Raw genomic sequence first — 16,648 nt, 5'->3', positions numbered from 1 at the left:
TGTATATGCACATATGTATACATATACATAGAGAGCTGAGTTAAAATATTGGACAGGCTTGTCACTGAACCAAGGAAGAATATTCTACTTTCAAAAGCTTTAACTGTGGCACACAACAGAAGATACTTCATAAAAAATAGTTGATGGAGCGTTGTGGTGATGGTCAATGCCTGAAAGTACCGTTCTACTCTAACTTATTACCTGCTATTTGTGATTAAATCAAGAGTGGGTTTACCAGGATTGTCATGGTTCTTCACTAGTACCTCCCAATGATCCTAATTTGCTGTCTTTGAAACTACCATGGCAGTTACTTTCAGCTTTCTCAGTGCAACCTGAACTGCAGAAGTGCTCTCCTTTGCTTCACCAAGTAAACCCAAACTACAGGAAGATGCTACCTCTTCTTTTGTTGCCAAATGAGAAAGTGTTAATAAAAACAAGACCTCCTTCCAGGCACATCAGAGTGTTAACGTTAATTGCTTATTTAGCTAAAATACATTTCTTGATCTTAAATGATTTCCAGATGAAATACAAAAGATGAAATACAGATGAAATTTTATCATTCAAATACATTACTGTTGATGAACTATGATTACTGTAAATAGCAATTATTTACAGTAATAGCAATACCTAAAAATCCTTTGTGCTCATCTGAGTTTTCTCTCAGCCATTTAACAGTTCGAATGACCAGGAAGGAAGGCAAGAAGACTTGTAGTACAAGTAGGTACTAGAAGGTACTAGAGTTGTTTGTAACTACGGTGTTTATATTGCATAAGAATGAGAATACGAAATTAATGAAAGTATTACTAGAGTCAACTTCTCCATCTCATAGGACAGTCCTTCTTTTCACTCATATCAAGTATGTCTCATCACCCTCTTGCTCTAACTTTGGTGACTAATTAACTTCGTTGTTTTTAAGGAAGGAACTTGGCAGTCCCAGTTAGTTGTTTAACAAATAACCAGATGTCCCCAGAGAACTCAAAGGAGTCACTTACAGCCAAGTTCCATTGGGTCAGGTATAAACATCAAACAAAAACCTACCTCAGCAGGTGGCAGCAAAAAGTCTGAGGGAGAACAAGATTGGTAAAATTTAATCATCAAATAAAAAAATCTCTTTTTCCATTATTTCAATGTTTGGTCTATTCATTATAGAGACATCCGATACTGTAGGTTTTGATTATAGTGTATTGTTTGTCAAGTGTATGTATTACCCTTGTCTTATACATTTACTTAACCTCTGAACATCCAGCTGTTAACTTTCCCATAACAGAGGCACTAGCACTTTCAAAGGTCTCAAAGCTAATTATTTTTACGCACACACACACACCAAAAAAAAAAAATTAAATGGTGTAGAATGTTGCAAAAACAACAACAAATTAAAATACTTTCAGAAATCTTAAAGTTCTTCTTCCTTTGCAAATTGTCACACTCACAAAAAAAAAAAAAAGAGGATGAAGTAAACTGTTTTTCAAAATCAAACATGATTTTGACAGAAAATTCCACTTGGGGAAAATGAAGCCAATTTATTTCAGCAAATAAAGGGAGAGGGCTGTGTAAGTCAGGTCTGCAGTAGAAATATTAACTTTCCTGATCTTTAACAGCAAGTGTTAAAGATCCTAGAGCAAAGGCTACCTTTTTACCGTGGTAGCAAATGGCATTTGGCCTTGTGAGGCCAACAAACATCACAGAAATATATGAAAAAGCACAGTAATGGTGCAGATCAGTTGGGGGTCTGCTCTGAACCTCAAATACAGGGTTAGAAGTCAGCAAATTAATACTGGCTTTTAAACTGTCCCATGATGTATTTTTGTATAGCTCCATAAATACTTCTCAATTAAGTCAATTAACAGCATAAGACTATCTAGCAGCAAAACAAAATAGTGAAACTACAGTGTAAATTGTCACCATTTTCTTATGCAGGAGAAGTAAGAGATTGATGCAGTTACATTACACAAGCATTCCTCACTGGTGAAGCAATTGGTAGCGGAAAGTGCTTGGATGAGAACGTGGCTATTTTGTGCCAGACTGATAATTTTGGTAGAGTGAAAAATAATTATCCAGAGTAGCTGGAAGCAATACTCCATGAAAATCTAGTGGAAATAACAGAAATTGAAAACCAGATAAACAAATATGAGAGTCTGCATTTCTGCAGAAAACCTCAGCAAACTGGTAAAACCTGACAAATATGTTACAGTCCTCACACATTTAGAGTCAATAAGACTTGACTACAATGGATGGGTTTTTTTTTTTCGGGTACAAAAATAAAGAACATAAAAAAACCGGAAACACCATCCCGCTTAGGGCTTAGTCCTGGCTTGTTCCTCTCACTACAAAGCTCTACATTCCTAGGGTGCAGCGAGCTCCCGTGTGTGCTACCAAGACTCGTGATGGCTGCTTTCTCTTGGAGCCTTTGTAAAACAGTTAAAGGAAGTTTACCTGAAATTAACTCCTTATTAATCAAAAGCAAAATAATTCTCTCTCTTACAGCCACATGAGAGAGGAGGGGGTAGTTGTTTGGAAATTGGAGAGCGCTGTTAGCACTCCAGGCTTTTTTAATTCCAACCAGCACATCTTTGTCAGTACTGCAGCATGACGGCATTAAGCCGACTTTATTATTCTGCTCACAAAGGTGTATTTCCCATGTTTTAGATCAGTCACAACTTGCCCCAATATTTCTGAAGGAATTAAAATAAATAATTATTATTCTAGCTTTTAAAACAAACCAGAAAAACAACTGCCAGAACACACAGATTTTCCTGTGTATTTCAAAATCTCTGAGTGCTCTGACAGCAACATTGCATAGTAAATAAAGTAAAAAAAAAATCCACTCTAATCAAATCTATTTATTAGTCCTTTAGATACATTACATTGACAGAAGCTAGACTGTAGTTTGCCTTCTTTGGGATCACACAGATAGTAAAACACGAAGTTACAAAAGCAGAATGAATTTTTTTTGTTGTTGTTTCTATCAAGTTTTTATAGTGCCTAGGTTTTCCATCTCAACTGCTCTTGTTCAAAGTAAATCTAGTTCAGGAAAAAAAAAAATCCCCACCTCATTTCCCTGAGAACCTAGTTATTTTTATCTACCTCAACAACCAAGCTACTCTACCTTGTCATTTCAATTTTCACATATTTTCTCTTTGTGTATTCGTTCTATGATTCAGTGAAATCTCATCTCTTCAGCCCACTGCCATAAACTACTGTCCGGAACAAAGCCCTCTCTCAAATTCAATCTCAAACAAAATGAAAAAGAAAAAAATCACAAATGAGAAAGTAGACCACAACCAATCCTATGGGCTCCATTCTCACAAGGTCTGTGAGTTATTTTGCTTCATCAAGTAAACCCGAACTAGGGACAGGTGCAATCGCTTCTTTTGTTGCCAAATGAGAAAGTGTTAATGTTGAAGCATTAAGTGTTAAACAAGACCTCCTTCCAGGCACATCAGAGTGTCAGTGTTAATAGTTTATTTGGCTAAAATACACTTCTTGATCTTAAGTGCTTTCCAGATGAAATACAAACAGCTGAAATTTTATCATTCAAATAAATGGAGACAGACTGTCACACATTTAGTGGAATTACTGCTGCTAAACTGTGATTATTGTAAATAGCAATTATTTCCTGTAATAGCAACACCTAGAAGTCCTTTTTGCTCATCTGAGATTTTTCCCAGCCATTTAATAGTTTGAATGACCAGGAAGACAAGAAAAAACTTTATGTTCATGTTATCTATACCTGAGCACAAAGAACTGCGCTGCAGAGGATCTCACAGCAGAAAGAACTCTTACAGAGGAACGAATTTATTTTTGTTTCAAAATTTATTGAGTTTTTTCTGTGACTTATTAAAATTTCCTTGTAATTTCCAAGTTCATGCATTATTTTTCTTCTGTTGATATGACTTTAACAGCTTTCAATAGAATACAGTATGGTAGTTTCCTCAAATAAACTGTAATACCTGTAACTCATAGGACCAGATTACGAAGCTTCTCTTTCAAACACATATCTAGAGAACACCAAAAATTAAACACTTATGTAGCAGGCATTTATACATGGAATTAAGCTGCTGTATGTGTTGTTGGCTCACTGTATGTGTTAAAAGAACTGAGCAATGAATCAATTCAGGTTCTCTACTGTAGAAAATACTTTTTCATATAATGGCTGCTGTGAGTACTTTCTGCAGTCAAGAAGAAGCAATTGTCTGTATCTATACTTGTTCCATTGTTGAGGTACAAGCAGTGCAAGCCCATAAAATTGCTTCAATCAAGTAACACACAAAAGGAGTTAGCACTGAATTAAAAAATTAGGGTCACACAATGAGAACATGTTTAATGAAAATGGTGGAATCCATTTTACCTTCTATCACAGCAAGTCCTAAATTTGTGTAACTTAATTAACTTTAGTTTGGTTAGCAGAGTGATCCATAACAGACTGCACAGCTGATGCAAATATTCACATATGCCACATGACAGCACTAATGTATTAGTAATAGTATATTGATGTTGATGTTCTGGCATCTCTGTGACTATTAAAATAGTTTTATTTTGTTAAAAAAGTTGTCATTAGAATTCTTTATTCAGCTGCAAATCGGAAATGTTATTAATCAAGCTATTTTTCACTTCTTCAGCTTGAGCTTTTCAAAAGTTAGGTTTAGGCTGCAGTCAAAAAATGCTAGGATTTCTTGGTGACTTTTCAAGGTAGTACCTTTTTCTTGTAAGGTTTATGCCAAAGTGATTCCATAACAGTGCATTTGGTGTAGAATGAGACATTAAAGAATTTGACAATATATTAAAAATGAGCCTCTAACAGGTATATGTGTACATATATATTTGAAATATACACATTTCTCTAAGTCCTCAGCTCTCCCACTGTCTTTGTAACATAAATAGATTGCTACTATTTTTGCTCATTTTAATTTTTCAATGTTTTTGTCTAAGCAGAGAACCTTTCCCTTGTGGACTCCTAAAAGGCTCAGTTCCAAGCCCTCTATCTTCTCTCCCAGGTCATCCTGTTAATACTGCCTAAGCACTGAACCTGAGGTCATCAGTCACCTATAATCCTAACCACCACACCAGCTCCAGTGATGCTTATTTTTAGACACTTTAATACCTACGAACATACCTCCTTCTCTTTTGCCCCTGATTTTCAGGTTCTCCTGAGTTCAAGTTTCCTCTTGGCTTATAACATCACAGCCTGAGATGTACCTAAAGTAAGCACTTCCTTCTTTACCCCTTCTCTGTGCTCTTTCTCAACTGATTCCATATTTCATAGTTTCAGCATCAATCTGGCTTTTCTCCTCTGCTTGCAAACTGCATGCTGACTCCCAAAACATTCTCTGTATATAAAAATCCCTTTGCCACACAGCCAAAACATGTTCTTTTTCTCCAAAAACTTTGTGGACAATAGATAACTCAGAATCCCAGACTCAGCAATGGAAATTTTTGCAGAGCTTGTCCTTTTTCAAAGATAGCTCCATCTGGAAGTCCAACCATGTCCATTAGCTGTTGTGGCTGATGTCTGAACTGTGATTTTCCTGGCCACAGCAACTCCAGATGCTGGACATTGGTCACTTCATTTCATCCCTTACATCCCCTACAAACCTGAGGTGGAAAAGCAGAGCCTTACAACCCCCACATCTTCACCAAATTCCTCATCTTGACTTCCATCTGTTTTTAGTTCAGCTATGTCTCTTTCTGCCCTAAAGCCAAGCTCTCCAGTCCTAGAGATGCACAGAGTGCAATATATGCCCTAACACAGAATGGTATTCTTGCTCCTCATTAAAGAGTAAGTTTTATATATATATATGTATATATATAAAGAATAAATTTCCTCCAAGATTAACCCCCTCTCTCCAAAAAATTTGCTTGTTGAAATCTACAGTAATGCAATAAGAACATTTTATGCCACATTATTTATGCTATGACTGTCTACCAACAAACTACATTTAATACCATGGCAGCTGTTCTCCTTGCATCATTAGCAGAAGCTGGTGGGCTACTTGAGGGACAAAGAAAAATAAAAAGCAAAAAGCCAAAGAAATTCCAAATACATGCAGAAGACATATACAATCAGACCTTGCATGGAAAAAATTACCTCTACACACTGTTCTTACTTATTAATACTCATGTCTATAAATAACTCGCATACACTTATTTTCATTCTGTTACAGCAGGATAATTCTGATGGAACTGCACAACTATACTAAAAATGGGAGAAAATATATATAGTAGGAAAAGTCAAGATTTAACTTCATAGAGGTTAAAAAATCAACAATTTTGCTTAAATAAAAATGTACATATTTGTGATACATGTAGAAAGTCTGGAATTAATTAATTAGACATAGGTAACAATATAGACAGAATAAGCATCAAGGCTCAATCAACAGGCATCAATAAGCATGAAGAAATTGCTTAGGGAATTAAAAATGATGGGATTCTTTCCTTCATTACAATCAACAATGTTTCTTAATGTAGCTACTAAACCTTAATGTTTTATTTAAGTAACAGTCTACACTAAGGCTCCCACATGTGTGACATCATTCCAAAGTATTACAAGTAGAGTTCCTACAAACTGAAAAATGTGTTGGTCAAAACCTAGACTACTCAAAAATTTTAAATTACTAAAATTTTATTTTGATTTTAGATAATAATTTAAGGATCTGTTAAAAAAGCCAAAACACACACACCAGAAAAAAAACCCTATAAACTGTAGAAATATTTATTGCTTTTGCCTTTATTTTGTTGGAGACTATTCGTAAAAGATAAATTTAAATATACAAGGAGTTTGCTTTATTCAAAATTTCTCAATACTGAATACAGGTAGGAAATAAATATAATATAAATATAAATTTATAAACTGCATCTCCTTTATAAAAGGGAAGAATTTTTTATTAAAGCAGCTGTTAAATGCTTTGCACTTTTTTCTTATGTCTGCTACAGCTGCACCTGTTTTGGCGTTGAGGCACATTTTACTGCTCAATCAAGTAGGTGCCACTGTACTAATAAATGAAGCATTTCTTATTTTTTTCCACATTCATTACATAAGAGATTTAAATTTAAATAATGCCTATCTTTGTTTGGTTTTTTTTCCATCATAAACCCCATCCCATTTCTTTAATTTGGTGTAATTCCCATGGGATTACTACAAGGAATATTCATAAAAGCTAGTGACTCTTTCTCACACCATAATCTTCTCAAGGCACTTCAAACACACACACTCTGACTTTTATGTAGAAGTCAACAATATTCTTCCATGATATATGGTGTCTTTCCTTTCAGGAACTTAACATCTTCTCTTTTAAATGTCGACACTGCTTAAGTATAGGATCTGTGTTTAAAACAATTTCTGTATTTATTCACATTGACCATCCACTTTCTAATGGGTGATTACACAGAATATTTAGGAATGTATTTCATCTGGTACATTTAGTTTCCATAAAAGCAATGTAGCAGATAAAAGAAAAAAGAAAGGTAGCAGTGGCATAATACTACCTACAGCACATTGTGTATTATCATTAAGTGACTGATAGAGCACCGATTGAGAATCACTGTTCTGTTCAACTGTAAACACAGGTATTTATAGACCAGTAGATATATTTAGTGTCATAAACATCCCCCCTGGTCGGAAAAATTAAATTACATACACTGTTTAATATTAGGTGGCTGGTTTGTTTTCTTTTTCTTTTATTCTTTCTTAAATTACAAGGCTAATGAGGCATACAAAATGATTCTAAATGAATTTAAGAAAGGATGTAAGACTTGCTTTATGGGAAAGTTATTGATTTTCAACAGGAATCTAACTATGTCACATACTAATAAGAGCATTACATGTTTTGTATCAGAGCAAGAAGGCAAGCAACTTTCAGACTTATATGATTCACAGATATAGAAAATATACGTATATCTCCACACGCTGTATCTAAAAATGTAAAGACATACAGTATAAATAATTCCCAGCATTCCCAGCACAAAGGTATCCTTGTACATACACAAGCTCCTCTTGCAGCTCCTAGTATAACTACACCAACTCTAGGGCCAGGGTCATCACGAAAAAAACAGCACTGGGTCCAAACAAAAATGATGTAAAAATATGAATTCAGTGTTTTTAGGATCAGGACACAGAGAAAGAAGGAAAGATGAGGATGTTTGTGGTCTTTGGCAAACCAATTCCAAACCGTAAATGGATGAAATAGAGCAGGTGAAACAAAAGGAGTCCTGCAAAAAGAAGCCACTAGCAAACCATAGTAAACCATAGATATTTTTCTTCGTATCTGAAAAAAAACTTTTGACTTACCAAGGATTACAGAACATGTTGAATTCTTTACCTAACTAAGAGTAGTGGAGTATCTTTGATTTTCCAGGATTACAAACTACACTTGTGGCGAGCAGATGTATCCTTTGTGGCGAATGCACCACACAATCCATTTTCCAGATTTCTAAATCATGTTCCCCAAAGCTTCTGCTTCCAGTTTTACTTGTCTGAGGTACAGCAGAGCTCTTAAACTGAAAAATACGAATCTATTACTTTGACCTTCTTAAATTACCAGAAAAGGCAGAAAAAGAAGTTGTTTTCATAGCAACTTCCAAGAGCATGCTGCTTTTCTGTTTGATAAGCAGTTAACTTCTAAACAGCAGCTTCCCTACAACTATTTAACTGTCACTTTGTCCAGCTAATAAAAAACTTAGGTACCAAGAGAGTTCTTCCTTCATGACCTTCACTATGTGTCCGAGGCTTAACAAGCACTCTGTTTGCTTGGACTGCTCACAATGTTACTTTTCATCCTTTTAAAGCAAGAGTTCTGACTACAAATTCAAAGCTACAAGATACATAAGACCACTGACCATAAAGGGTTAAAACGTTTGCTGCAGTCTCATAGATATTTTCTTCAGGCCATTCAAAGCTGTCCTCATTTTCTACCTGCCAAGGTTTTTGCAATTCATACATGTATCTTAATTTCAGGATAGTCCTTTATGCTCTCTGGAACCACAGAATCTTGGGAATTATCATTGAGAATGTCTTTCATTTTCTGCCCTCTTTCAGCCTCAAATTCATCTTGGAAAATAAATTACTAGACCTACTAGATTAAAATAAGATAAAAACTCTGCTATTAAATTCCGCACTAACAAAACTCATGGTAAAATTTATGTTAACATTTGAATCCCATTCTCATCCAGAGCATGCAAACTGCTTAGCATTTCCTTGCCCTTGAAATATAAGCCTATAAATTGAAAATTTCCAAGTTTTCCTCCATTATTTAAAAGATCTGTATAGACCTGATACCAGAAAGATTACTTTAGTGGAGTTAGTTGTTCTTCTGTTTACCTCTAATCAATAACATGTTAAACATGTGAAAAATGAGTTGTCCTCCTTAAATTTTTGAGCAGGCAAATGCTTCTTCCATTATATATCTACCAGTCAGCCTACTCTTTTTAGCAAGAAAAGAAATTACAGATTTTGCTGACTGACTCTTCAGCAGTGCCAGCACAGGCAGACATGCATGCAGACCTCAGCTGTGCAAGTTCAACATCCACTTGATCGACACGCGTCTGCCAGCATTTGGCCATTTAAGCAACCATCTCCACTGGAGCCAAGCACATGTATTAATCCTGGCACCTTTGTTATGGGGACAATCACCTTTCCGGAAGATGAGAGCTTAAGTGGAGAAGCAAGCGGTGCTAATGCCTTACACTGCCTTGCTTGTTCCGGCCAAGCCAGAAAATAGAAGTAAAATGCATCAGCCTGTGCCAGCGAACTTGTACACTTTCTTCTCAGTTCTTGTATTTGTGCAAACAAATGGATCTGAAAGAAAACTGAAAAATCTGGCTAAAATGGACTTTAAACTAACCCAAAAGCTCAAACCAGTCTTGTGTTCTTCTGAAGAACGGAATACAGACACATTTTTAAATGTTGTATGGGTGCTAAAGTCTGGGGCACCATGGCTTTGGTTCATACTACTTTGGTTTTACTCTGAATGCTAAATGACAATAGTTAAGAAGATAGAGACCCTGCAAAACAGTTTTTATTTGAGGTAAGTTCTTTTCATCTTTATTCACTTTATAAAAAAGCCATAATAAACAAAGAAACAAATACCATTCACAGCCCTAATCTATTACACTTGCAACTACCTTAATGAATTTTGCATTTTTTTCAACTTAAACTTCTTCATGCTAGTCCTGAAGGTACTTTTTGCTCTTTTGGGGAAATTCCAGACGAAGCTTCCTTTTATTTAATTTCTAATTTTATTTTTGAAAATATTGTTTTCCTGTTGATATCATAATCTAGTTTTCCATACAAGATTGGGTGTCAGAACCCAAACCCTTAAAGAGACTAGTTTGTACTACTGTAACTTATCTAGAAGAGCTTGAAATTAGGTATAACAAGATAAATCACATAATAAACCTTACTGCCTTTCTTTACATTCTTTGCCCCTTACTATCATAGCCAAAGTTATTCATATTCCTATGATCAAATGCAAAGTCTTACCTTAAACTTATGTCTGCCTAAGTTCTGGCACTTCAAAACTGAAGTAAATTGAAAAGCATTGTCCCTAAGTCTCCCTAAAACTCTAGTTAAAATTGCGTGATCAATATGAATATAGTTACTGAAAGTCAGATAAAAAAACCAAAAAGAAAATAAGTTAAAAGCAATAATGTAGGGTAAGACACTCTAAAACATCACCAGAGACAAGAGGGTTGGAAGACATTACAGCCTCTTTAAAAATGTAAATCTTTAGGAAATGCTTTGGATTTGGAGATGAAAGTCAGAACAATCACTATTCTTCCAAAAGGCAAGAAATATTACATAAGGATAATACATGCCTATTATGTAGATAATGCCTAGCATCAAAATCAGAACTAGCAGCAAAAACTCTGCATTGCTTTTTTTCTTTTTAAGTAAAAAACCTACTTCCATTTTTGTGAGGACAAAAAAAGGAAATATAAATCAAAGGGTAACTTCCAGAAACCATGTAAAACTCCCCATGCAGCCAATGTATGTGATCTTTATCCCACCTAATAGGGTCACTGCATGCCTACCAAAAAGTCCAGCAGAAAAGATTGTTTTCAAGTTGTTTGGCAGTTGGGAGTAGGCAAGTATAAGCAATTAAGTATTTAACTATTTGGTGTACAAAATCCTATCTATTTCCAAAATCATAATTTTATCCTTGTAACTACAACAGCAGGTACCAGCTACCTGTTAGGGACCAAGAGAGGACAGGGACTGAGTATAAATGTGCAATCACTGCATGGTCACCATCTCACATCTCATTTCTATCTAGTAGTCCCTGAGTAGTGTCTAGATCTTCACTGAGGCAATTTTGTTAGCTAACATAATGTCAGTCTGGCATTTCCTTGCAAAAGAAATAAATATTATCATCCTAAAGGGCATAAGAGCCTTTGGGGTACAATGCTGAAACAGGTAAAATAAATAAGAATCATCTTTCTTGTCATAATCATCCATTTACAAAGAAACAAACAAGCAAACTGTAGCTGCAGAGGTGCAAAAACTGTTTAAGATATGTGATCAACTGGGTCATTGTAGTCAGAAATCTTCAAGCATCTGGACCAGCTCTGAGAGTATGAATTGGCAGCACTCAGTGCAGAGTGTTGATACATGTTAGCAGTTAGTGAAAATATGTTTATTTAACAAAGAAAAATGGAAATTCAATCACCATAACTCTCTGCCAGCAAGGCCTATTTTGGTTAGCAAGTAACTCGTGATATTGCTGTCTCCCCATCAAGTCCAACCCAGGCTGGTGTAGCCTAGCCATCCTGGACAAAAATTACCCTCAAAAAGAGGATTTTTATTTCAATATTCCCACAGATGCACCATCAATTGCAAGCTGAGTTATATTCGTCATTTCATGGAGTCTCTGTCCTCATCTCCCACCTGAGCCGAATTCTTTTATTTAGGCAAGAACAGATACACATCAAGAAATCCTTTTCCATCAGAGAGCTAAATATAAATAAAAACCCCAGAAGTCTATAGACAAACTGCATGTTAGAAATAGACAGTGGAAACAGTGCTGTTTGCATAGGTCTATTGCAGTTGGATTCCCAGATGAACAGGAGGCAAGGAAAATTCTCACAGCACCTTGTATATTGCTGACTGTAATGTATGTCCTTGTTGCCTGGATACCTCTAGTGAATTACCGAGCAAGGGTGCGAGTTTTTTCCCTTGATCAGTATTAAATAAAAAAAATCCCAACCTCCTGCTCTATAAGAGGCAGAAGATGCACATGGAAGCTTCCCTTGCCTGTGCCAGCTGAATGCCAGAAAGAGACAAATCGAGCCTTGAGAATTTTAAATCTTGTGGGTTGCCGTGCCACGTTATGAACTAGATCTCATACAATTCATCACCCAAGTTGCAGAAAAATAGTTCAAGAACTCAAAATAATGAATTCTGTCATTTCCAATAGAAGTGTGAAGGGAGAATTATGAATGAACCTTTTAAAAACACGTATGTGGAGGGAGATTGCCCTTCTACAAAATGAAAGCAGCAGGCTTCTATTTAAATGGCCCAATCCTGAAAGCGAGACCTTTCATTTTCAATTAACTTAAATTGACAATGGAGAAAGGTTTGAAAATGTTGTTGGAGCCTTTCAGTTTGATAGATCTCAGTTCTGACATTACACACACCGTTCTGACCTGATTTTTAGGGTGTGCTGTTTTAAAATTGAGAATTTGAAATGAAAAACATTTGATTCAATCAAAGCTGTTGCAAGACATTTAAACATCTTAATCTGTTCAAAATGAATTTTCTTTATTTTCTCATCATAGTATGCATATAATGCATCATTCATTATGATATATTAAAACCTAAGAGCCATGCCTTCTCTCAACCTTACATTCTTTTATGTTGCAGCAACATTTTCACTGAGAAATTTAATTCTATTACAGAATATACTATCATGTACAACAGGTAACTAACACCAGACAAATAAAACCTTTCTTTATACTCTAAGGCACTCTACATCACAAATCTACCATACCAGAGTAATGCTGTTACCCAATATGACATACTTGCTGTCCCCCTGACACAGCATGGGCAAATCAAACTGATTTTCAGGCTTAATATTAATTCTCAAACACAGAAATGGAGGACTTCTGAAGAGCTAAACAACTTCAATAAATGAAAAAAACCAACAAATTCTAAAACAAATAAATCAGAGAATATTTTGAAAATATTCTGAAGCTCACAGGCAAGAGAAGTGAGGCAGAGAGATCCCCGCATTGAAATAGTCCATTTATCAATTAATACATGGAGTACATTGTCTCTGCTACTTGACAGATGTAAAAGCACAATCTACTTAGCTCAGAACCCCTCTATACCAATGAAGTAGTTTTAAATCGGTCATGAATTATTGTTTGTTATAATAGACTAAATTTTCTATCATATGGGTTGCCATATTATTAGTTTTGAATTTAATCTTTTTCAGAAAGTATCTTTTAATTAATGAGCTGCCAAGGATTAAATTGTTTAAAGTATTGTTTTCTTTCTCATAGCCAGCAGTACTTGATGTACATGATGCAGATCTGCAGATAACACTGATGACATACCAGACCCCATTTTTCCACCACAGGCTTAACAGATGGGCAACATCTTGTACTATGGAGTCTATATGCCCATTACATTAGGTCTGCCAGGAAGTTTGAAACCAAAGCCATGTTGAGCTTAAGGACTGAGTTCTGTTCTTGTACTACTCTAGGTTTTGGGAAACTCAGCAGAATCAAACAGGATTTGATTCAGAAATTCAAACCTGGGCAAGCAATACTGGGCCATTATCTGGAGGGAAGGAAGCAGCAAAGATAAAACATGTTCGTACAAGGACACTTCTGTTAGGGAGTTGGCTCAGCGATAATTTAATTCTGTGCATGAATTAGAAGTAAAGAGCACTTGGCCATCCAAGAAACTGGCCATTACAGCTGGGCCACAAGAAACCCATTTTCTTCATTGTACCTTCATGGTAGGAGGAAGGATGGAGGGCAGCGGTAGTTCCATGCCACCTGAAGCTTTTCCCAGTATGCTGCCTAGGAGTACTTACAATAGCCATCCTGGAAATGCAGACTAGACCTCTGCATTGCTCTAGTTTTAAACTTCTGCTACAAAGTACTAAAATTTTGGAAGAGTTATGCCTCTCATTATATGAGGCGAGTTGCAGAGAAAGTTTAGCTTTGTGTTAAGGAAACACAAAGTTTGCATTCCAGGAAAAGAGTCTAAATGTGTGAGTTGGAAAAGTCAAAGGTAACACCATGAACAAGATAACATCATCCTGATCCTTTCCTACATCTGTTTGTTTGTTTGTTTTTAATGCATGTATAAAGGGAGACTTAGGCAGCCTGGTGTCTTTCAGTAGGACAGAGGGGTACAGGACACAGAGTACTGCACAATCAAAACAGTACTTTCAGAATTCCTTTTTACTCTGAATACTTCAGAAGCTGAAGGATAAGGAGAAGGGTGAACTGAACTATCACTAAGCATTTTGTCCCTTTTCCCCTTATCATATGACTATGAAAAAGAGAAAAACAATGAAATTACAAAAATAGTGTTCATCATTGTATTTGAAAAACACCTGCATATATAAAAATGTTTAATATATTTCCTATATAAGATATAAGAACTTCTTAAGGAATATGGGAAATGACACAGCACTTTATAGTTTACTTCAGCACACAAGAGTCTCGGGGTTTGAAAGCCGTGTAGCATAGCAAGTCTGATTCACTAGCTCAGTTTTAATGAACAATTAATTAACAGAGATTCTATGTTAAATTACTCCACTTTCTTTGTAATATGGATGAGAAATCACAGTAAATCAAAGCATATGCAGCACTTTACAAGGCCTATGCAGAGGAAGGTCCAATTTAACATTATGATAGTTTACTATGGAATAGGATTCACTGTCAAAAACATGTAAAGTTGCTTTATAATACTGGTACCATTGTCATCTGCTGTCTACTTTCCAAAATGCTTGACTATATTGCCCATTTCAGGGTACAGGAACAGAAGTTCAACTCGCAAGTGTGACATCTCAAAGTTGGCTTTCATCAAAAATCCTCTGTAAACAGTGCACCTGCAGCACTGCAAGATCTGGATCAACCTGCAAAACTCACCCTTGGATTGCTTTGCTTATTTCACGTTTGTATTTTTCTCATTGAATTATTTTCCCTTCAAGTATTTTGGGGCTCTCTAACAAGGCACCCAGCACTGGCCAAAGGGCTACTACTAGCAGATCTCTACAATAACGATTCATCTGTTGCACAGGTGACCATGAAGGCGGGGGCGGAGAAATCGATAAAGGAGGCAAAACCAAAAAAGCCTTTAGAAAATGTTCCTAAACTCATTGCGAAGCCGTGACTTGGGCCGTTGAGGAGCCACAAATGCCAGCACAGCGCCAAGCCGCCGTGCGGCCGGACGCGGCGCAGGGGCAGCGCGGCCGGGGCACGGACACGCACACACGGACACGCACACAGGGACACGCACTCCCGGGGACACGCACACACACCCCGCCCCGGGGCTCGGGGCTGCGCCCAGTGCGGCGCCTTACCCCGCAACGCCCCTGGAGCCGATAACAGGGACACGTGACCCTGCGACTTAGAAAAAAAAATAAATATATATATATATATAATTGAAAAAGAATAACATAAAATCTCCCCAAACCGGCTGCTGTCCGTTTGGCCGCCAGCTGTGCCGCCGGGCACGTCGGCCCCTCCGGCGCGGCGGGCGCAGCGGGGCTGTCACTGGGCGGCCGCCGGCCCCCGGGAACTTACCGGCGGGGCCGCCCCGTCCCTCGGCCTCCGACGGCGCGGTCGCAGCTCAGGCCGGCGGCATCCCCCGGGCCTCCTGCCTCCCCCGCACCCCCCGGCTCCCCGCGGACGTCCCGGAGCTGGGCTGCGCGACTTGTTTGGTGCGGTGACACCGTCCTCACCATATGCTGAAGCGGGAAAGGAGGAGAAGGAGGAGGAGGAGAGAGAGTATGTGTGAGGGTGAATTAACTTTCCTCAATGGCGACAGAGCAGCAGCCTCAGCCCCAGCATCAGATCGATTTACTAAACAAACTGAAACGTGGGTGGGGACGTTAAACAGTAACCAGCGGCCTCAATGAAAACTGAAAGCTGGTGCTGCCGCCGCCAGCCACTGGCCTGCGCAGCCCGCGCCCCGCCGGCGGGCGGGCCCGCCGCTCCCCTCACGGCCCGGGAGCGGCCGGCGGGAGCCGCGGCGCTGCGACGGGCCTTGGGCCCCAGCCCTGGTGCCCTCGGCCGGCTCCGCGGCAGCGCCCCCGGCCGCCAGGACGGGAAGCGGCCAGTGCCCCGCTCCCGCTAGTGTACCCCGCCGGTCGCCCTTGCCTCTGTGACAAGGGCGGGGAAATGTCCCCCAGGCCGCCCTGCTGTCTCCCGCTAGGCGAGGCCAGCGCTCCGCAGCGTCCGAGCGAACGGTGGTGTCCGCGGGGCTGTCCCCGCAGCACCCGCCCGCGGCCCTCAGCTCCCCGCCGTGCTGGGCAGCCACACATTTGCGGGCGCCCCGACCTCAAATGTTCCTGTCGCGGTGTCTCTCTCATGTCTCCACTGAAGCTGTCACGGGAGGAAAGAAGCCCCCTCTTTTTAGCTCGGTGCTTGACTATGTAAAGAAATGGGGTCAAACACGGGGATCTACTGCAAACTC

The 16,648-nt window shown here is 38.4% G+C and overlaps 1 protein-coding gene across 2 annotated transcripts in view; it reads right to left on the bottom strand.

Moving 5' to 3' along the window:
* The window catches only part of HNF4G (hepatocyte nuclear factor 4 gamma), a 60,028-nt gene extending 43,989 nt beyond the window's left edge, over positions 1 to 16,039 (bottom strand). For both annotated transcript variants that reach the window (XM_015620079.3, XM_015620078.3), the window contains exon 1: positions 15,757 to 16,039. The gene's annotated coding sequence lies outside the window, so the exon portion shown is untranslated. The remainder of the gene's footprint in view (positions 1 to 15,756) is intronic.
* Positions 16,040 to 16,648: the final 609 nt, after the last annotated feature.

This window comes from Parus major, chromosome 2 (genome assembly GCF_001522545.3).
Source record: "Parus major isolate Abel chromosome 2, Parus_major1.1, whole genome shotgun sequence".
NCBI classification, from domain to species: Eukaryota; Metazoa; Chordata; class Aves; order Passeriformes; family Paridae; genus Parus; species Parus major.
This window is presented reverse-complemented; position numbering and strand designations above follow the sequence as displayed.